The sequence below is a fragment of the Lampetra planeri genome, unplaced genomic scaffold, assembly GCF_965212315.1.
Source record: "Lampetra planeri unplaced genomic scaffold, kcLamPlan1.2.h2 scaffold_168, whole genome shotgun sequence".
NCBI lineage: Eukaryota > Metazoa > Chordata > Hyperoartia > Petromyzontiformes > Petromyzontidae > Lampetra > Lampetra planeri.
Genome location: NW_027614413.1, coordinates 43,307 through 65,772, shown reverse-complemented (window position 1 = coordinate 65,772; position 22,466 = coordinate 43,307). Strand labels below are relative to the sequence as shown.

General features: G+C 54.0%; 1 long non-coding RNA gene across 1 annotated transcript; it reads right to left on the bottom strand.

The window, feature by feature from the left end:
* Positions 1 to 518: 518 nt before the first annotated feature.
* LOC144739730 (uncharacterized) lies at positions 519 to 21,628 on the bottom strand. Its single transcript, XR_013589495.1, has 3 exons — positions 21,506 to 21,628; positions 18,451 to 18,520; positions 519 to 1,443 (listed from the first exon to the last, which is right to left on the bottom strand). It is a non-coding gene; the product is annotated as an uncharacterized LOC144739730 (long non-coding RNA).
* Positions 21,629 to 22,466: the final 838 nt, after the last annotated feature.

Genomic DNA, 22,466 nt, shown 5'->3' with positions numbered 1-22,466 from the left:
TTCTCCTCCTGCTTCACGTTGCCTCCATCGATGTGAAGGTCAGATTTTGGAGTTGACTCTTCATCTTCACATTTTACCATCACTTTTTCGCTCTTCACCATCACGTCTTCACATTTCACCTTCACCTCCTCATATTTCACCTTGACACCTTTAAAAGCGTCCAAGCTGGGATTTTCTTCCGGTTCTTGTTTCATGAGGGATGGGCTCATTGCGGCACGTTGACTTTCACAAGCTGATTTCAGACTCCGCTCCTTGTGGATATTCTGATGCTTGTGTGTTCTCTGGTGTCTTTGAAAATGTGGTGACCATGCAAACGCCTTCCCGCACACACTGCACTTGAAGGGTTTCTCTCCCGTGTGTGTTTTCTGGTGTGCAACAAGAGTATATGAAAGTGCAAACGCCTTCCCACACACACTACACTTGAAGGGTTTCTCTCCCGTGTGTGTTCTCTGGTGTTTTATAAGAGTCGATGAACGTGCAAACGCCTTCCCACACACACTGCACTTGAAGGGTTTCTCTCCCGTGTGTGTTCTCTGGTGTTTTTTAAGAGTCGATGAACGTGCAAATGCCTTCCCACACACACTGCACTTGAAGGGCTTCTCTCCCGTGTGTGTTCTCTGGTGTGTTACAAGAGCAGATAACTTTGAAAACGCCTTCCCACACACACTGCACTTGAAGAGTTTCTCTCCCATGTGTGTTCTCTCACTGCACTTGAAGGGTTTCTCTCCCGTGTGTTTTCTAAGAGTCGATGAACATGCAAACGCCTTCCCACACACACTGCACTTGAAGGGTTTCTCTCCCGTGTGTGTTCTCTGATGTTTTACAAGAGCAGATGACTGGGCAAACGCCTTCCCACACACACTGCACTTGAAGGGTTTCTCTCCTGTGTGTGACCTCTGGTGTGTTATAAGAGAAGATGAATGTGCAAACGCATTCCCACACACACTGCACTTGAAGGGTTTATCTCCCGTGTGTGTTCTCTGGTGTTTTTTAAGATTTGATGAAAGTGCAAACGCCTTCCCACACACACTGCACTTGAAGGGTTTATCTCCCGTGTGTGTTCTCTGGTGTTCTACAAGATGAGCTGAACGTGCAAACACCCTCCCACACACACTGCACATGAAGGGTTTCTCTCCCGTGTGTGTTCTTTGGTGTTCTACAAGAGTAGATGAATCTATAAACGCCTTTCCACACACACTGCACTTGAAGGGTTTCTCTCCCGTGTGTGTTCTCTGGTGTTCTACAAGAGTAGATGAATCTATAAACGCCTTTCCACACACACTGCACTTGAAGGGTTTCTCTCCTGTGTGAGTTCTCTGGTGCCGTGTCAAATGTTCAGTACGATCCGTGCTGTATGCACACCGGTCGCATTGATGCCTTTTTGCACTGAGCCGCGCCGAGTGCCTTTGCTCCATCAGACCAATTCTGCAGAGGCAGCGACAGCTGCAGACAAAAAAAAAGTTATATCCACACCATCTACACATGTCTATACTTATTCATATATTCATGATATAGTGAAAAAGCATTCCAAATTCATCACACGGTCTGTTATGGCACACAATGAGAGGGAAAATGGTCATAAACATGCCTGGAAGCCCTCGTATCTTCAAAATGAATGTTAACCCAAAACTCCGAGCACACAATTTCGGCTGTCTGGCTTCAAAATAAATGTTTATGAAAGCTAAATTTAGCTGACAAAGCAAAGGGTGTTGAAAATAATACTATTTGTGTTATCCACAAATGCATAAATAAATGTTCAATCACAACTTAGAGGTGTGAAGCCAGGCTCAGATGTCCTTGATTGCTGTGATGAACAGTTCCGACTTCAGCTGCACGTGTGCTGTGATCACTTCCCGACTCCAATCTTACAAAGACTTCCAGAGAAAAACAAAAATAAACTACTATTTGATATAACCTCCGTGCTCAATAGAGTTAATAGACTTTACTGCAAATGCAAACTTCATACTGTCGCACAGAGGCGGAGTCAGGATTTTAAGGTGGGGGGGGGGTAACACCTCCAGCAATGAAAAATGATAGGAGTTGTTAGTAAGTAAGGAGTTGTTAGTAAGTAAGAACCTCGGCATCGCGCTCGCTGAAGGTGTTGATGCCTTCAGGGAAGCCGTGTACTGTAGACGCAACTGCACACAATTATGCGAGTCGCTTGTAACTGCTTTGCCGTTACTTATTGCCAATTATAGACACGGACTGTTTTCCTCTCATAGAGTCCCTGGCACGTAATAACATGCCACACGGTGGCGGTGGGGGTCGCAAAATGCTGATTTATCTATGTGTAATGTGGGCGTAAGCGACCTTCCGGATGTGACGTCACGGGGAGGCGGAGCCAGGTGACGTGGGTGAAAGGTTGGGGTCCTTAAGTGGGTAAACCGGAAAGAGAAGTCAGTCGGGGTGTGAATGGAAAAGAGTGGGGCCGCGTGGGCGAACGTGAGGAGGGGGCACCGTTGGCCAGCGGGAGCCAACCCCGGAGAATAGCAGGGAGCTAAAGGGTGGTGAGAAGCTGCGGAGAGTACAGCCAGGAAGGCTGTGTGTTAGAGGCAGCGGTGTGGCTGCAGAGAGTCGCAGGAGCGACGAAGAGAGAGAGAGAGACAGCACGAGGCTGTCAGCGCTGCGGAGTAAGCAAGAGGGAGAAGAGCAGCAGCGATTACAGCCAAGGGGGCTGAGAGTGAGTAACAGCAGCGGAGCTGCTGTGGGGGCTACAGGAGCGACAGAGGCCAACAGAGGGGCTGCTGGTGGAGAAGAGAGAGACATCGGAGTCAGCACTGTGGGGACTGAGCAAAGAGGAGACAGCCGTGTGGGTAATACAGTACGGACCAAATAAAGGACACTGAGCCAGAGATCGTGGTCAAGTCTTTTATTACACTGGTGCCAGAAGTGAAACGGCATGTCGAAGCAAGTGAGGAAGAAAATTACTCCGCCGCCAGCATCAGCTTCATCGTCCGACGACGACGAATTCCCTCCAACCATGGATCCTGCTGGGGTGGTGGAGGAGAGCTCTGCTGAAGCGAGCATGGGGACGGGTGTGGAAGATGTCGGCGCGATGGCGGGGCCGTCAACATCATCGGACGCTGATCAGAGATGGCAACAGATGGCGGTGCAACTGGAGGCACTCAAGGACGTCCTGGCGCAGCTATGTCAACTCGTCACGCCGAGGACGACGGAGGAAGCTGAAGGTGCTCCACGGGCCGCCACGTTGCCTGCCCTGCCGCCGCCATTAGCCACGCGGCAAGAAGCCGCCATCTTGCGCGTCCCGCGGCGCCAAACCGCCATCTTGGACACGCCGCGGGCCGACGCCTTGTTGAATTTGCCTCCAGAACAACCAACAATTGAAGAGAACGTGAAGAGGAGTCGGAGTCGCCACCTCACCACAGTTAAGGAATTCTCCATCGGGGGCGATTGGAGCGCTTTCGCCTGCCGATTCTTGGCGGCTGTACGTTCCGCAAGATGGACCGATGCTGAGGCCTTGGAAGTGTTGCCGACTCTACTGGACGATGAATGTGTTCGATTTTTCCGTTCCATAACGGCCGACAAAAAGAAGACCTTATGCGGAGTTTTTGAAGAAATGGCCGACGCTTATGAGCCACCTGACGATGCGCATCGGCGATTCGCTCAACGACAGCGAGCACCTGAGGAATCGCCCGTGGCGTTCAGAGGTGCGGTGCTGGAGCTGGCCATGGCAGCTTATCCGGAGACGCCACAGGACCTGCTCGAGCCTCTCATATTAGGCAAAATGCTGGAGCTGTCTCGGGATCTGGGGATCCCCATGCCTGTGTGTGGGCATGAGAAGCTCACTTCCCGAGCGGCAGCAAAGTGTCTGGATGCGCAGTTTAATCTCCGTCGCTGGAAGCAAGTGGCGGCATGGACGGGTGGGCCCGTCAAGGAAGGAGGCGCGATGGGGTGGGACCCCACAAAGGCGGTCTATGTGCCGGATGAGCGGGGTCCTCGGGAGCTGACGGCCGCCTCCTCTCCATGGTCGGGACGCGGAGGGCCTGGTCCGCGCGCTACTCCATCGGAACGGGGCCGCCGGGATGCAAGACCTGCGCTTCGGCGCAACGATGCCGACTGCTTCCGCTGCGGCCGTAGGGGCCATTACGCCAAGGATTGCTGGGCCCGCTTCCCGGGTCCGCCGCAGCGGGAGGTTTCTGTACCGGACAAGACGCCCAAAGACCCTCCGAAACAGGCGTGTCGGCACACACCAGATGCCCGGCAAGGCTTTGCACCTCACCCATCACCTTCGTTGCGCGACCCTATTGTTGTTATTCATGATAGGCCATCGACGGGGCCTTGTCGCTCGGTGACGCAGTGGCGCAAATTGGCGCGGAGAGTCGTCGCGGCCGCTACGGGTTCGTCCACTGTACCGGGGTCTATACAAGGGGTGGACGTGCGCATTTTGGTCGACTCTGGAGCGTCTGCGACTATTATATCGGATGTCATTTTCCATCTGTTGGGCATCCCGCCGGGGGCTGTGCGCCCGGTTTATGGGTCGTGCGTCGCTGCGAACGGGGGTAGTATGGGTATCGTGGGCCAGGTGGATGCTAAGATATCTATTGGGGATGTGTCGGCTTCGGGTGTTGTGTTAATATCAAGATCTTTGGCGGTTCCTTGCTTATTAGGCACCGATTTTTTGGCTAGAATGCCCATTTTGATCAAAATCAATGAGAATTGTATTGAATTGCCGGGTGGCCGTCAAATATCGTTTCTGCCGTCGCCCTGGGGGCGACCTGCTTCGGCCGTACAGGTGCAGGCGCTGTCCGTCGCATCTGTGGACATCCCACCTGGTTCACAGATGCTTATACCCTTGCGGTATCGGAAGCCCCTGCCTAATCGTCTGGGAGCAGTAGGGGTCTTGTTGTCGCCATCCGCCACGATAACAACAGGATTGGCGTTAGTTGGGGCACAGACCATTGTCCGGCCGGATCAATTACCGTTTTTACAGGTGCTTAACGCGGGGGTGGAAAACATCCGTGTTCCGGCCGGTACGGTTGTGGCACATGCCACTACGGCGTTTGCGACGCACGATTGTCCGCATAGCCGGGGAGTGGTCGCTGGTGTTTCCGAGCCGAGGGGTTCGGATAATCGTTGGATTGCTAACTTATGTGACGAAAATTCTTCCCTGTCCGTGGAGCAACGTGATGCGCTGCGTAAATTGTTGTTGACGTATTCGGATGTGTTCAGCTCCGATGATTTGGATCTGGGCCGCACATCGTTGCTTTCCCATCACATTGAGACGGGCGACGCTGCCCCTATTCGATTAAATTCGCATCGGATGAGTCCTGCGGAGCGAGAACACATTCGGGGGGCGGTAGAAGGCATGTTGGCTGCGGACATCATATCGCCATCTAACAGCCCATGGGGCGCTCCTGTGGTCTTGGTTAAGAAAAAGGATGGCAACTTGCGATTTTGTGTTGATTTCCGGAAATTGAATAAGATATCGGTGGCAGATGCGTACCCCCTGCCGCGTATGGACGACTCCCTTGACGCATTGTCGGGGGCTAGGTTCTTTTCCACACTGGACCTCTCTTCGGGATTTTGGCAGCTCCCCCTTGACGAGTCCTCACGGGAGAAAACCGCTTTCCGTACGCCGCAGGGGTTATTTCAATTTAACTGCCTCCCGATGGGATTGAATGCGGCCCCTGCCACATTTCAAAGATTGATGGAGCTCGTTTTGACGGGGTTGCAGTGGGAGACGTGTCTTATATATTTGGACGATATCATTGTCTTCAGCCGCACATTTGAGGAACATTTAACGCGGCTGGAGACAGTGTTCACGAGGATGCGCTCTGCGAATTTAAAATTTAAACCAAAGAACGGTCCGTCCGTTATCTGGGGCACATTGTGAGTGCTGAGGGGGTGTCCACGGATCCGGAAAAGACGGCGTGCGTCCGGGATTGGCCGACTCCGGCCACCGTGGGGGATGTTCGGCGGTTTTTGGGATTTGCCTCGTATTATCGACGATTTGTGCCGGGGTTTGCGACGATTGCGAGGCCCGGGTTTGCGACGATTGCGAGGCCCTTGCATCTCCTTACGGGTAAAGGACGGAAGTTTGGTTGGGGACAGCCGGAAGAGGCGGCCTTTCGGAGTCTGCGTGATCTATTGGCAACGGCCCCAACATTGGATTATCCCGATTTTGATCGCCCATTCATTCTTGATACGGACGCGAGTGACACAGGTATTGGGGCGGTGTTATCACAGTCTAAAGGGGGTGTAGAGCGCGTCGTGGCGTATGGTAGCCGAGTCTTGTCTCCTGCGGAAACTCGCTACTGTGTCACTCGTAGAGAACTTTTGGCGGTTGTTTTTTTCCTACGGCAATTTCGACCGTACCTTTACGGTCGTTCCTTTGTTGTGCGAACGGATCATGCGGCCTTGCAATATGCACTTAAAATGGACCAGCCATCCGGACAGTGGGCACGTTGGTTGGACACGCTACAGGAATTTTCCTTCCAAATTCAACATCGGAAGGGGGTGCGCCATGCGAACGCTGACGCACTTTCCAGATTACCGCGGCGAGCCCCTTGCAAATGTGAGTCGGGGACGCATAGGTGTTCGCCGATTCTGAACCCCCCTCAGCCGCTTACGTTGGCCGTCGAGAAGTCGGATACTCCGATGGAACCGGGACCGACTGACGGGGTTTTGAATCTGCCGCGGTCTGTCTGGATTCGGGAACAGATGATGGATGAGTCGTTGTTGTCCATGCGGAAGCGGTCTACGAGGGACAATGGGAGTCCGAGTTCGGCTGTGGGGCCGCGAACCGCTCTCCGAGATGGTCTGCTTATGTGGCGAGAAGGGGTCCAGGAAAGCTGGCGTGTGGTGGTACCGACGTCCTTGCGATTCGAGTTGATTAGGACTCTCCATTGTGAGACACTCTTACATTTAGGGGTGCAGAAGACTTTGTTGACGTTGCAACGTCATTATTTTTGGCACGGCATGGCGACAGATGTCGTAGGGCACGTGCGCGCGTGCCCTGAGTGCGCCCGACCTAAGCCGCCTAAACATCCTTACGTGCCGCCTCTCCAGTCGATTCAGGTGTCTCGAGTCAATGAATTGGTGGCACTGGACATATTGGGACCCTTCCCACCATCGGCGAGGGGAAATAAATATTTGCTGGTAGGGGTTGAGTATCTCTCCCGTTGGCCGATGGCCTGGCCGTTGCCCGATCAGTCGGCCGCAGCCATCACCGACGCCTTTTTGTTTGGGTACATTATGGATAAGGGGGCGCCTGAGAGACTCCTCACGGACCAGGGCCGAAATTTCTCTTCTAAATTATTGGCGGAAGTGTGCGCGGGCCTTGGGACTAAGAAAATACGGACATCCCCATACCATCCGCAGACGGATGGTATGGTCGAGCGGCTGAACAGGACATTGTCTGCCATGCTTTGCCATACTGTGAGTGAACAGCAATCAGATTGGGATCTGCACATCCCCGGAGTGCTTTCGGCGTACAGGATGACGCCTCATGCGGCTACAGGGTATTCGCCGTTTTACCTTATGTATGGTCGGGAAAACGTGCCTCCGGTGGATGTGCAATTGGGTACTGGGGTGAAGGGACCTCGTAAACCACTTCCTGAATACATTCAGGACACGGTTCGCCGGGTCACGGAGGCGCGGGAAAATGCCCGCGTAGCTACGGCCAAAGCCCAGGCCCGGAACGAGCGGTATGCTCGGCGGTCCGAGGGGGAGTGCCCCTGGAAGGTTGGAGACCTGGCCTGGCTCCATTGCCCGCAGGTGCGGCCGGGGACCTCTCCTAAATTGCACAAACCTTGGCATGGTCCTGTGCGCCTCATTGAGGTTCCCAATCCACAGTCGGCGCGCGTTCAGATCGGTTCTCGCCGATGGTTTGTTCATACGTCGCGGTTGAAACCATATGTTGCTCCCCTACGTGATGCGTCATCTCCCAATGTTGCCTTGCCGGGGTCTGTTGCCGCCGACTCTCCCCTGCCTGCGTCCACTGATCTTGCTAGAGCGGCCTGTCGTACCTGTTCCAGACAGGTCAGCCGTGACACCGAGGGGGACGAGGTGCCCTGCTCGGAGGGCGCCTGCCAGCTCTGCGAGACCTTCGAGCCCTGCAGCCCTTCTGACCCCGCCGCAGGCACATTCGAAGGACACGGCCAAGACTGATTCTTCAGGAACACGGGACGTTGGTGGACTTCCAACCGCAACAGGAGAATTACCCCCTGTCATTCATCGAGTTCCATCGCGTTCCCGTTCTGCGAGCGGGCCGCCGACCGTCCGGGACGGTCCGGCGACCCGCACACGCTCTAAATCACTTACGTTTCGTTGATTGTATGTTGTGTTGTTGTTCTTGTTCTTACCCTTGTATTTATTGCATGCTTTCTGTACGTCCGTTGATGTTACTTGTTGTTATTGTTCTGTTGTTATATTGCATGCTTGGTGTCCTTTAGCGCGGAAGGTCGGTTCACCGCATTACGCTTTGGTATTGCTCAGCCGAGGTCGGCTGGGTTTTTTCTACGGGGGAGGGTGGTGTAATGCGGGCGTAAGCGACCTTCCGGATGTGACGTCACGGGGAGGCGGAGCCAGGTGACGTGGGTGAAAGGTTGGGGTCCTTAAGTGGGTAAACCGGAAAGAGAAGTCAGTCGGGGTGTGAATGGAAAAGAGTGGGGCCGCGTGGGCGAACGTGAGGAGGGGGCACCGTTGGCCAGCGGGAGCCAACCCCGGAGAATAGCAGGGAGCTAAAGGGTGGTGAGAAGCTGCGGAGAGTACAGCCAGGAAGGCTGTGTGTTAGAGGCAGCGGTGTGGCTGCAGAGAGTCGCAGGAGCGACGAAGAGAGAGAGAGACAGCACGAGGCTGTCAGCGCTGCGGAGTAAGCAAGAGGGAGAAGAGCAGCAGCGATTACAGCCAAGGGGGCTGAGAGTGAGTAACAGCAGCGGAGCTGCTGTGGGGGCTACAGGAGCGACAAAGGCCAACAGAGGGGCTGCTGGTGGAGAAGAGAGAGACATCGGAGTCAGCACTGTGGGGACTGAGCAAAGAGGAGACAGCCGTGTGGGTAATACAGTACGGACCAAATAAAGGACACTGAGCCAGAGATCGTGGTCAAGTCTTTTATTACATATGTATAAAAAAGGGAAATTTGTGAATATGTCTGTTCGAAATGTTTAGCATACTTCCCAACATGCAACTTGAAATTTTGCATGTGGGTAGCTTCATGACTGTACACAATGCGAAAATTATAAAAATAGACTTTTGTATTTTGGGGAGGGGGCGGGGGCGCAATAATGCATTTATTTTGCACGCAAGTGAGCGGTGACATCACATCTGTCATCACATCTGTGATGTCACACCCGCATGCGGCAGCGTTACGCAGTGTGCCTGCTGACATCAAGCAACCTCCCCCAAACACTCCGCGTAGGCAGTGTTTTAATCCAAGACAAGAATCCAAGTACCGGGCAAAGCCGGGTAGTGAAGCTAGTTACTAATAAACCCCAATGATCCTATCGAAATTAGGGATTTTCGATCGGATCATTGGGGGGGCACGTGCCACCCCACCCCCACTGGCTCCACCACTGTCACACTGGCATGGTTCACAGGTGGTGGTGTGTCCAGACCCACGCCTGGCCACCTTCACCTGCTCAGTATTAATGCTTCCTCACTCCACCAAGCAATTCATTGAGGATCAATCAACACAGCCGAGGCTGCGTGTCTCTCTCTCTGTGGTGAGATGTTAACTACCTCTCCTGGTATACAGGAAGTCGTGGGTTCGATCCCAACCCTGACGCCTGCTGTATATTTGGAGTTTGCGTGTCTCTCTCTCCCCGTGGTTGCGTCGATTTCCCTCCGGATCCCCCGGTTGTCCCCACTCCACATGCAGAAAGTGAACACCGCCACGCGTCCAGAGTGAACACCACCACGCGTCCAGAATGAACACCACCACGTCTCGAGTGAACACCACCACGTGTCTAGAGTGAACACCGCCACGCGTCTAGAGTGAACACCGCCACGCGTCCAGAGTGAACACCGCCACGCGTCTAGAGTGAACACCGCCACGCGTCTAGAGTGAACAACGCCACGCGTCTAGAGTGAACACCGCCACGCGTCTAGAGTGAACACCGCCACGCGTCCAGAGTGAACACCGCCACGCGTCCAGAGTGAACACCGCCACGCGTCTAGAGTGAACACCGCCACGCGTCTAGAGTGAACACCGCCACGCGTCCAGAGTGAACACCGCCACGCGTCCAGAGTGAACACCGCCACGCGTCCAGAGTGAACACCGCCACGCGTCTAGAGTGAACACCGCCACGCGTCCAGAGTGAACACCGCCACGTGTCCAGAGTGAACACCGCCAAGCGTCCAGAGTGAACACCGCCACGCGTCTAGAGTGAACACCGCCACGCGTCTAGAGTGAACACCGCCACGCGTCTAGAGTGAACACCGCCACGCGTCTAGAGTGAACACCGCCACGCGTCTAGAGTGAACACCGCCACGCGTCTAGAGTGAACACCGCCACGCGTCTAGAGTGAACACCGCCACGCGTCTAGAGTGAACACCGCCACGCGTCTAGAGTGAACACCGCCACGCGTCTAGAGTGAACACCGCCACGCGTCTAGAGTGAACACCGCCACGCGTCTAGAGTGAACACCGCCACGCGTCTAGAGTGAACACCGCCACGCGTCTAGAGTGAACACCGCCACGCGTCAAGAGTGAACACCGCCACGCGCCTAGAGTGAACACCGCCACTCGTCTAGAGTGAACACCGCCACGCGTCTAGAGTGAACACCGCCACGCGTCTAGAGTGAACACCGCCACGCGTCTAGAGTGAACACCGCCACGCGTCTAGAGTGAACACCGCCACGTGTCTAGAGTGAACACCGCCACGGGTCCAGAGTGAACACCGCCACGCGTCTAGAGTGAACACCGCCACGCGTCTAGAGTGAACACCGCCACGCGTCTAGAGTGAACACCGCCACGCTTCTAGAGTGAACACCGCCACGCATCTAGAGTGAACACCGCCACGCGTCCAGAGTGAACACCGCCACGCGTCTAGAGTGAACACCGCCACGCGTCTAGAGTGAACACCGCCACGCGTCTAGAGTGAACACCGCCACGCGTCTAGAGTGAACACCGCCACGCGTCTAGAGTGAACACCGCCACGCGTCTAGAGTGAACACCGCCACGCATCTAGAGTGAACACCGCCACGCGTCCAGAGTGAACACCGCCACGCGTCTAGAGTGAACACCGCCACGCGTCTAGAGTGAACACCGCCACGCGTCTAGAGTGAACACCGCCACGCGTCTAGAGTGAACACCGCCACGCGTCTAGAGTGAACACCGCCACGCGTCTAGAGTGAACACCGCCACGCGTCTAGAGTGAACACCGCCACGCGTCTATAGTGAACACCGCCACGCGTCTAGAGTGAACACCGCCACGCGTCTAGAGTGAACACCGCCACGCGTCTAGAGTGAACACCGCCACGCGTCTAGAGGGAACACCGCCACGCGTCTAGAGTGAACACCGCCACGCGTCTAGAGTGAACACCGCCACGCGTCTAGACTGAACACCGCCACGCGTCTAGAGTGAACACCGCCACGCGTCTAGAGTGAACACCGCCACGCGTCTAGAGTGAACACCGCCACGCGTCTATAGTAAACACCGCCACGCGTCTAGAGTGAACACCGCCACGCGTCTAGAGTGAACACCGCCACGCATCTAGAGTGAACACCGCCACGCGTCTAGAGTGAACACCGCCACGCGTCTAGAGTGAACACCGCCACGCGTCTAGAGTGAACACCGCCGCGCGTCTAGAGTGAACACCGCCACGCGTCTAGAGTGAACACCGCCACGCGTCTAGAGTGAACACCGCCACGCGTCTAGAGTGAACACCGCCACGCGTCTAGAGTGAACACCGCCACGCGTCTAGAGTGAACACCGCCACGCGTCTAGAGTGAACACCGCCACGTGTCTAGAGTGAACACCGCCACGCGTCTAGAGTGAACACCGCCACGTGTCTAGAGTGAACACCGCCACGCGTCCAGAGTGAACACCGCCACGCGTCCAGAGTGAACACCGCCACGCGTCTACAGTGAACACCGCCACGCGTCTAGAGTGAACACCGCCACGCGTCTAGAGTGAACACCGCCACGCGTCTAGAGTGAACACCGCCACGCGTCTAGAGTGAACACCGCCACGCGTCTAGAGAGAACACCGCCACGCGTCTAGACTGAACACCGCCACGCGTCTAGAGTGAACACCGCCACGCGTCTAGAGTGAACACCGCCACGCGTCTAGAGTGAACACCGCCACGCGTCTATAGTAAACACCGCCACGCGTCTAGAGTGAACACCGCCACGCGTCTAGAGTGAACACCGCCACGCGTCTAGAGTGAACACCGCCACGCGTCTAGAGTGAACACCGCCACGCGTCTAGAGTGAACACCGCCACGCGTCTAGAGTGAACACCGCCACGCGTCTAGAGTGAACACCGCCACGCGTCTAGAGTGAACACCGCCACGCGTCTAGAGTGAACACCGCCACGCGTCTAGAGTGAACACCGCCACGCGTCTAGAGTGAACACCGCCACGCGTCTAGAGTGAACACCGCCACGTGTCTAGAGTGAACACCGCCACGTGTCTAGAGTGAACACCGCCACGCGTCCAGAGTGAACACCGCCACGTGTCTAGAGTGAACACCGCCACGCGTCTAGAGTGAACACCGCCACGCGTCCAGAGTGAACACCGCCACGTGTCTAGAGTGAACACCGCCACGCGTCCAGAGTGAACACCGCCACGTGTCTAGAGTGAACACCACCACGTGTCTAGAGTGAACACCGCCACGTGTCTAGAGTGAACACCGTCACGTGTCTAGAGTGAACACCGCCACGTGTCTAGAGTTAACACCGCCACGTGTCTAGAGTGAACACCGCCACGCGTCCAGAGTGAACACCGCCACGTGTCTAGAGTGAACACCGCCACGTGTCTAGAGTGAACACCGCCACGTGTCTAGAGTGAACACTGCCACGTGTCTAGAGTGAACACCGCCACGTGTCTAGAGTGAACACCGCCACGTGTCTATAGTGAACACCGCCACGCGTCCAGAGCGAACACCGCCACGCTTCTAGAGTGAACACCGCCACGCGTCCAGAGTGAACACCGCCACGCGTCCAGAGTGAACACCGCCACGCGTCCAGAGTGAACACCGCCACGCTTCTAGAGTGAACACCGCCACGCGTCCAGAGTGAACACCGCCACGCGTCTAGAGTGAACACCGCCACGCGTCTAGAGTGAACACCGCCACGCGTCTAGAGTGAACACCGCCACGCGTCTAGAGTGAACACCGCCACGCGTCTAGAGTGAACACCGCCACGTGTCTAGAGTGAACACCGCCACGTGTCTATAGTGAACACCGCCACGTGTCTATAGTGAACACCGCCACGCGTCCAGAGTGAACACCGCCACGCTTCTAGAGTGAACACCGCCACGCGTCCAGAGTGAACACCGCCACGCGTCCAGAGTGAACACCGCCACGCTTCTAGAGTGAACACCGCCACGCTTCTAGAGTGAACACCGCCACGCATCTAGAGTGAACACCGCCACGCGTCCAAAGTGAACACCGCCACGCATCTAGAGTGAACACCGCCACGCGTCTAGAGTGAACACCGCCACGCGTCTAGAGTGAACACCGCCACGCGTCTAGAGTGAACACCGCCACGCGTCTAGAGTGAACACCGCCACGCGTCTAGAGTGAACACCGCCACGCGTCTAGAGTGAACACCGCCACGCGTCTAGAGTGAACACCGCCACGCGTCTAGAGTGAACACCGCCACGTGTCTAGAGTGAACACCGCCACGTGTCTAGAGTGAACACCGCCAAGCGTCCAGAGTGAACACCGCCACGTGTCTAGAGTGAACACCGCCACGCGTCTAGAGTGAACACCGCCATGCGTCCAGAGTGAACACCGCCACGTGTCTAGAGTGAACACCGCCACGCGTCCAGAGTGAACACCGCCACGCGTCTAGAGTGAACACCGCCACGCGTCTAGAGTGAACACCGCCACGCGTCTAGAGTGAACACCGCCACGTGTCTAGAGTGAACACCGCCACGCGTCCAGAGTGAACACCGCCACGTGTCTAGAGTGAACACCGCCACGCGTCTAGAGTGAACACCGCCACGCGTCCAGAGTGAACACCGCCACGTGTCTAGAGTGAACACCGCCACGCGTCCAGAGTGAACACCGCCACGTGTCTAGAGTGAACACCACCACGTGTCTAGAGTGAACACCGCCACGTGTCTAGAGTGAACACCGTCACGTGTCTAGAGTGAACACCGCCACGTGTCTAGAGTTAACACCGCCACGTGTCTAGAGTGAACACCGCCACGCGTCCAGAGTGAACACCGCCACGTGTCTAGAGTGAACACCGCCACGTGTCTAGAGTGAACACCGCCACGTGTCTAGAGTGAACACCGCCACGTGTCTAGAGTGAACACCGCCACGTGTCTAGAGTGAACACCGCCACGTGTCTATAGTGAACACCGCCACGCGTCCAGAGCGAACACCGCCACGCTTCTAGAGTGAACACCGCCACGCGTCCAGAGTGAACACCGCCACGCGTCCAGAGTGAACACCGCCACGCTTCTAGAGTGAACACCGCCACGCGTCCAGAGTGAACACTGCCACGCGTCTAGAGTGAACACCGCCACGCGTCTAGAGTGAACACCGCCACGCGTCTAGAGTGAACACCGCCACGCGTCTAGAGTGAACACCGCCACGCGTCTAGAGTGAACACCGCCACGTGTCTAGAGTGAACACCGCCACGTGTCTATAGTGAACACCGCCACGTGTCTATAGTGAACACCGCCACGCGTCCAGAGTGAACACCGCCACGCTTCTAGAGTGAACACCGCCACGCGTCCAGAGTGAACACCGCCACGCGTCCAGAGTGAACACCGCCACGCTTCTAGAGTGAACACCGCCACGCTTCTAGAGTGAACACCGCCACGCATCTAGAGTGAACACCGCCACGCGTCCAGAGTGAACACCGCCACGCGTCTAGAGTGAACACCGCCACGCGTCTAGAGTGAACACCGCCACGCGTCTAGAGTGAACACCGCCACGCGTCTAGAGTGAACACCGCCACGCGTCTAGAGTGAACACCGCCACGCGTCTAGAGTGAACACCGCCACGCGTCTAGAGTGAACACCGCCACGCGTCTAGAGTGAACACCGCCACGTGTCTAGAGTGAACACCGCCACGTGTCTAGAGTGAACACCGCCAAGCGTCCAGAGTGAACACCGCCACGTGTCTAGAGTGAACACCGCCACGCGTCTAGAGTGAACACCGCCACGTGTCTAGAGTGAACACCGCCACGCGTCCAGAGTGAACACCGCCACGTGTCTAGAGTGAACACCGCCACGTGTCTAGAGTGAACACCGCCACGTGTCTAGAGTGAACACCGCCACGTGTCTAGAGTGAACACCGCCACGCGTCTAGAGTGAACACCGCCACGCGTCCAGAGTGAACACCGCCACGTGTCTAGAGTGAACACCGCCACGTGTCTAGAGTGAACACCGCCACGTGTCTAGAGTGAACACCGCCACGTGTCTAGAGTGAACACCGCCACGTGTCTATAGTGAACACCGCCACGTGTCTATAGTGAACACCGCCACGCGTCCAGAGCGAACACCGCCACGCTTCTAGAGTGAACACCGCCACGCGTCCAGAGTGAACACCGCCACGCGTCCAGAGTGAACACCGCCACACTTCTAGAGTGAACACCGCCACGCGTCCAGAGTGAACACCGCCACGCGTCTAGAGTGAACACCGCCACGCGTCTAGAGTGAACACCGCCACGCGTCTAGAGTGAACACCGCCACGCGTCTAGAGTGAACACCGCCACGCGTCTAGAGTGAACACCGCCACGCGTCTAGAGTGATCACCGCCACGCGTCTAGAGTGAACACCGCCACGCGTCAAAAGTGAACACCGCCACGCGCCTAGAGTGAACACCGCCACGCGTCTAGAGTGAACACCGCCACGCGTCTAGAGTGAACACCGCCACGCGTCTAGAGTGAACACCGCCACGCGTCTAGAGTGAACACCGCCACGCGTCTAGAGTGAACACCGCCACGTGTCTAGAGTGAACACCGCCACGCGTCCAGAGTGAACACCGCCACGCGTCCAGAGTGAACACCGCCACGCGTCTAGAGTGAACACCGCCACGCGTCCAGAGTGAACACCGCCACGCGTCCAGAGTGAACACCGCCACGTGTCCAGAGTGAACACCGCCACGTGTCTAGAGTGAACACCGCCACGTGTCTAGAGTGAACACCGCCACGTGTCTAGAGTGAACACCGCCACGTGTCTAGAGTGAACACCGCCACGTGTCTAGAGTGAACACCGCCAAGTGTCTAGAGTGAACACCGCCACGTGTCTAGAGTGAACACCGCCACGTGTCTATAGTGAACACCGCCACGTGTCTAGAGTGAACACCGCCACGTGTCTAGAGTGAACACCGCCACGTGTCTAGAGTGAACACCACCACGTGTCTAGAGTGAACACCACCACGTGTCTAGAGTGAACACCGCCACGCGTCTAGAGTGAACACCACCACGCGTCTAGAGTGAACACCACCACGCGTCTCGAGTGAACACCACCACGTGTCTAGAGTGAACACCGCCACCCGTCCAGAGTGAACACCGCCACGCGTCTAGAGTGAACACCGCCACGCGTCTAGAGTGAACACCACCACGCGTCCCGAGTGAACACCGCCACGCGTCCAGAGTGAACACCGCCACGCGTCCAGAGTGAACACCGCTACGCGTCCAGAGTGAACACCGCCACGCGTCTATAGTGAACACCGCCACGCGTCTAGAGTGAACACCGCCACGCGTCTAGAGTGAACACCGACACGCGTCTAGAGTGAACACCGCCACGCGTCTAGAGTGAACACCGCCACGCGTCTAGAGTGAACACCGCCACGCGTCTAGAGTGAACACCGCCACGCGTCTAGAGTGAACACCGCCACGCGTCTAGAGTGAACACCGCCACGCGTCTAGAGTGAACACCGCCACGCGTCTAGAGTGAACACCACCACGTGTCTAGAGTGAACACCACCACGTGTCTAGAGTGAACACTGCCACGTGTCTAGAGTGAACACCGCCACGCGTCCAGAGTGAACACCGCCACGTGTCTAGAGTGAACACCGCCACGTGTCTAGAGTGAACACCGCCACGCGTCCAGAGTGAACACCGCCACGTGTCTAGAGTGAACACCGCCACGCGTCCAGAGTGAACACCGCCACGTGTCTAGAGTGAACACCACCACGTGTCTAGAGTGAACACCGCCACGTGTCTAGAGTGAACACCGCCACGTGTCTAGAGTGAACACCACCATGCGTCTAGAGTGAACACCGCCACGTGTCTAGAGTGAACACCGCCACGCGTCTAGAGTGAACACCGCCACGCGTCCAGAGTGAACACCGCCACGCGTCCAGAGTGAACACCGCCACGTGTCTAGAGTGAACACCGCCACGTGTCTAGAGTGAACACCGCCACGTGTCTAGAGTGAACACCGCCACATGTCTAGAGTGAACACCGCCACATGTCTAGAGTGAACACCGCCACGTGTCTATAGTGAACACCGCCACGTGTCTAGAGTGAACACCGCCACGTGTCTAGAGTGAACACCGCCACGTGTCTAGAGTGAACACCGCCACGTGTCTAGAGTGAACACCACCACGTGTCTAGAGTGAACACCACCACGTGTCTAGAGTGAACACCGCCACGCGTCTAGAGTGAACACCACCACGCGTCTAGAGTGAACACCACCACGCGTCTCGAGTGAACACCACCACGTGTCTAGAGTGAACACCGCCACCCGTCCAGAGTGAACACCGCTACGCGTCCAGAGTGAACACCGCCACGCGTCCAGAGTGAACACCGCCACGCGTCCAGAGTGAACACCGCCACGCGTCTAGAGTGAACACCGCCACGCGTCTAGAGTGAACACCGCCACGCGTCCAGAGTGAACACAGCCACGCGTCTAGAGTGAACACCGCCACGTGTGTAGAGTGAACACCGCCACGTGTCTAGAGTGAACACCGCCATGTGTCTAGAGTGAACACCGCCACGGGTCTAGAGTGAACACCGCCATGCGTCCAGAGTGAACACCGCCACGTGTCTAGAGTGAACACCGCCACGCGTCCAGAGTGAACACCGCCACATGTCTAGAGTGAACACCACCACGTGTCTAGAGTGAACACCACCACGTGTCTAGAGTGAACACCGCCACGTGTCTAGAGTGAACACCGCCACGTGTCTAGAGTGAACACCGCCACGTGTCTAGAGTGAACACCGCCACGTGTCTAGAGTGAACACCGCCACGCGTCCAGAGTGAACACCGCCACGCGTCCAGAGTGAACACCGCCACGCGTCCAGAGTGAACACCGCCACGCGTCTAGAGTGAACACCGCCACGCTGTTTACGAGCCTCACCTTGTTGTTGTTGTTGTGGGCAGGTCGCTTCTGAAAACAAGAGCGGTACAGCAGCTCAAGCGGGCGTGGCCTGGTAAAAAATGAAAAAAAACTGTGTGAATATTTAAAACAAAACAAGTTACAAAGTAGCGAGCCAGGTGAAGGGAAATTAAAACTTAAGCAAGATACTCTTTGGTTCTTTCGGTAAAGTCACGTAGAATAAATAAATACATTATATAATAGCATACGACGTTTCGATTGCAACACAAGCAATCATCATCAGGTACAAATGAAAGAGAAAAAAAAACCTAGTAAACGTAGAAATGTAATGCAATACAACACAGAGAGTCGGCTAACATAACAGTCAACAGCCCACCTGGTTGATAACGTTCTTCCAAAGATTGCTCAATTTGAGAGAGAGACACGGAGACACATAGACAGACACATAAGCCATGTGTCTGTCTATGTATTTTTAAAAGTTCACTAGCACATGGGATGGACTTTGTTTTATTTGATACAATAATGTCTAAGAGTGTATTGTAATACATTGCTCTGTTTTTTCTTTTTAACCTTTCTTGTTTCATAGTATGTAATGGCAGAGATTAGGGATTCATAAAGTACAACGCAATCCTATAAACAGGAATCTATGCATTGTTTTATAAAGACAAGTCCAGATTTCGTGGCCAAGGTTTAGCAAATTGTTGTCTTTATTAACAGAGCATCGCAATTTTTATTTACAAATATTTTTACAGAAACATATTGGGAAGGCATATTTGATTTTTATACTTATCATAACATATTATAACATTATAATTATAACATATTATACTTATTATAACATTATATATTATATATTATAACATAATATTATACTTATGTTATAATGACGGCCTTGTGTCAATGAGAGACTTGGAGGTTTGGTGACTGCACAGAAAGAGAGAGACACTTCATGTAATGCAACACAGAGTCGGTCAACACACCAACTAACGTACTCTTAGGTTTTTTCGGTAAAGTCACCACGTAGGTAAAAAATGAAATTTAAATTAATAAAAGTAAAAATAGAAATAAAATAATAAAATTATAATAAATCACGCCTCACTTGATGCAGCAAATTATAGTCTACATTATAGACTGCCAGTACACTCACCCAGCTTAATAACCAGGCTACAGTCGACATTATAGACTGCCAGTACACTCACCCAGCTTAATAACCAGGCTACAGTCTACATTATAGACTGCCAGTACACTCACCCAGCTTAATAACCAGGCTACAGTCTACATTATAGACTGCCAGTACACTCACCCAGCTTAATAACCAGGCTACAGTCGACATTATAGACTGCCAGTACACTCACCCAGCTTAATAACCAGGCTACAGTCTACATTATAGACTGCCAGTACACTCACCCAGCTTAATAACCAGGCTACAGTCTACATTATAGACTGCCAGTACACTCACCCAGCTTAATAACCAGGCTACAGTCTACATTATAGACTGCCAGTACACTCACCCAGCTTAATAACCAGGCTACAGTCTACATTATACCCTGCCAGTACACTCACCCAGCTTAATAACCAGGCTACAGTCGACATTATAGACTGCCAGTACACTCACCCAGCTTAATAACCAGGCTAAAGTCGACATTAGACTGCCAGTACACTCACCCAGCTTAATAACCAGGCTACAGTCTACATTATAGACTGCCAGTACACTCACCCAGCTTAATAACCAGGCTACAGTCGACATTATAGACTGCCAGTACACTCACCCAGCTTAATAACCAGGCTACAGTCTACATTATAGACTGCCAGTACACTCACCCAGCTTAATAACCAGGCTACAGTCTACATTATAGACTGCCAGTACACTCACCCAGCTTAATAACCAGGCTACAGTCTACATTATAGACTGCCAGTACACTCACCCAGCTTAATAACCAGGCTACAGTCTACATTATACCCTGCCAGTACACTCACCCAGCTTAATAACCAGGCTACAGTCTACATTATAGACTGCCAGTACACTCACCCAGCTTAATAACCAGGCTACAGTCTACATTATAGACTGCCAGTACACTCACCCAGCTTAATAACCAGGCTACAGTCTACATTATAGACTGCCAGTACACTCACCCAGCTTAATAACCAGGCTACAGTCTGCATTATAGACTGCCAGTACACTCACCCAGCTTAATAACCAGGCTACAGTCTGCATTATAGACTGCCAGTACACTCACCCAGCTTAATAACCAGGCTACAGTCTGCATTATAGACTGCCAGTACACTCACCCAGCTTAATAACCAGGCTACAGTCTACATTATAGACTGCCAGTACACTCACCCAGCTTAATAACCAGGCTACAGTCTACATTATAGACTGCCAGTACACTCACCCAGCTTAATAACCAGGCTACAGTCTACATTATAGATTAAATTAATAAAAACGCCTCACTTGATACAGCAAATGTGGCTGTGACGGTGCCACCTGATGACGGAGACTTGTGTTGCCTCCGAAACGTCGTGATTTGTTTATATTTTATTTCTATTTTTACTTGTATGAATTTGTATTCATTTCTTACCTACATGGTGACTTCACCTAGAACTAACGCATCGCCTGGCTGATCGCGTTCTTCCACAGGTCTCTAAACTATCTTCTTGATTCTTTCGGTAAAGTCACTTAGAATGGAAATAATAAAAATAAAAGGGAATATTATTTCATTATTTCCATTCTACGTGATATAAAACATAATTAAATTGTATAGTTTTGTTTTATTTTTTTATTTCTATTCTACGTGACTTCACCGAAAGAACCAAGAATATGAATCACTGCAGTCACGAAAGCTTTAAATCGAAATTGCTCAACTAAGCGAGAGAATTGAAGCGAACGCGACCAGGCGAGGGCAGGAGGCAAGGCCCCGCGTTGTAAAGTTCCAAAGTGGACATCGCTTCCATGCTCGCTGCTACTCAATTGACATCCCTACGAGAGAGCGAGGCTCTACCTCGGTAAACAACAACAACCACAACAACAACAAGCACCACAACAACAACAACCACAACCGCGATGAGAATTTCTCACCTCAGATTTCAGTTCCCGCGCGGAGCGTCAACTTTCCGTTACCTCGTGACGTCACGCGGCAGCAGCAGGTGACATGACGTCACTTGCGGGGTACAAGACACTCCCTTCCCACAATGAGCGGCTCTGTAACTTACATAAATTATGTTAATGCGCCTGGCCCAATCGTGGAGGGATGGGCCGTGGGTTCCGAACCGGTCACAACGAACTCGTGACGTCTTTCACGAATAAATTATGTTAATGAGCCGCCAGTCAGTGGGTGTGGCTTTGCCCAAATAAGGATAGTGCTTGAACAGATAACGGAAGTGACCCAGGCAGAGGTGACGTCACGCTCCCTTGAGACCGGTTGGGGTGAAATCTTTGGTGACATGACGTCACTAGCAAGGTACACCTCCCCCTGGCGTTTCATGCCGATGAGGTCATGCTGAGTGGTGACGTCGCGTAGCGGGATTAGAGTTTAAGTTGATTAAGATTAATTTTCCATTGCTCCCTCCCTTGAACAGAGACCCCTTGGGTGTGTGTGCTCAGCTCAACAATGTGGACATTATTGTGTGTGTACACACACATGGACAGTGTGTACACACGTGTACATTGTGTGTGTATGTACACTGTGTGTGTGTGTACACTGTGTGTGTGTACACTGCGTGTGTGTACACTGCGTGTGTGTACACTGCGTGTGTGTACACTGCGTGTGTGTACACTGCGTGTGTGTACACTGCGTGTGTGTACACTGCGTGTGTGTACACTGCGTGTGTGTACACTGCGTGTGTGTACACTGCGTGTGTGTACACTGCGTGTGTGTACACTGCGTGTGTGTACACTGCGTGTGTGTACACTGCGTGTGTGTACACTGCGTGTGTGTACACTGCGTGTGTGTACACTGCGTGTGTGTACACTGCGTGTGTGTACACTGCGTGTGTGTACACTGCGTGTGTGTACACTGCGTGTGTGTACACTGCGTGTG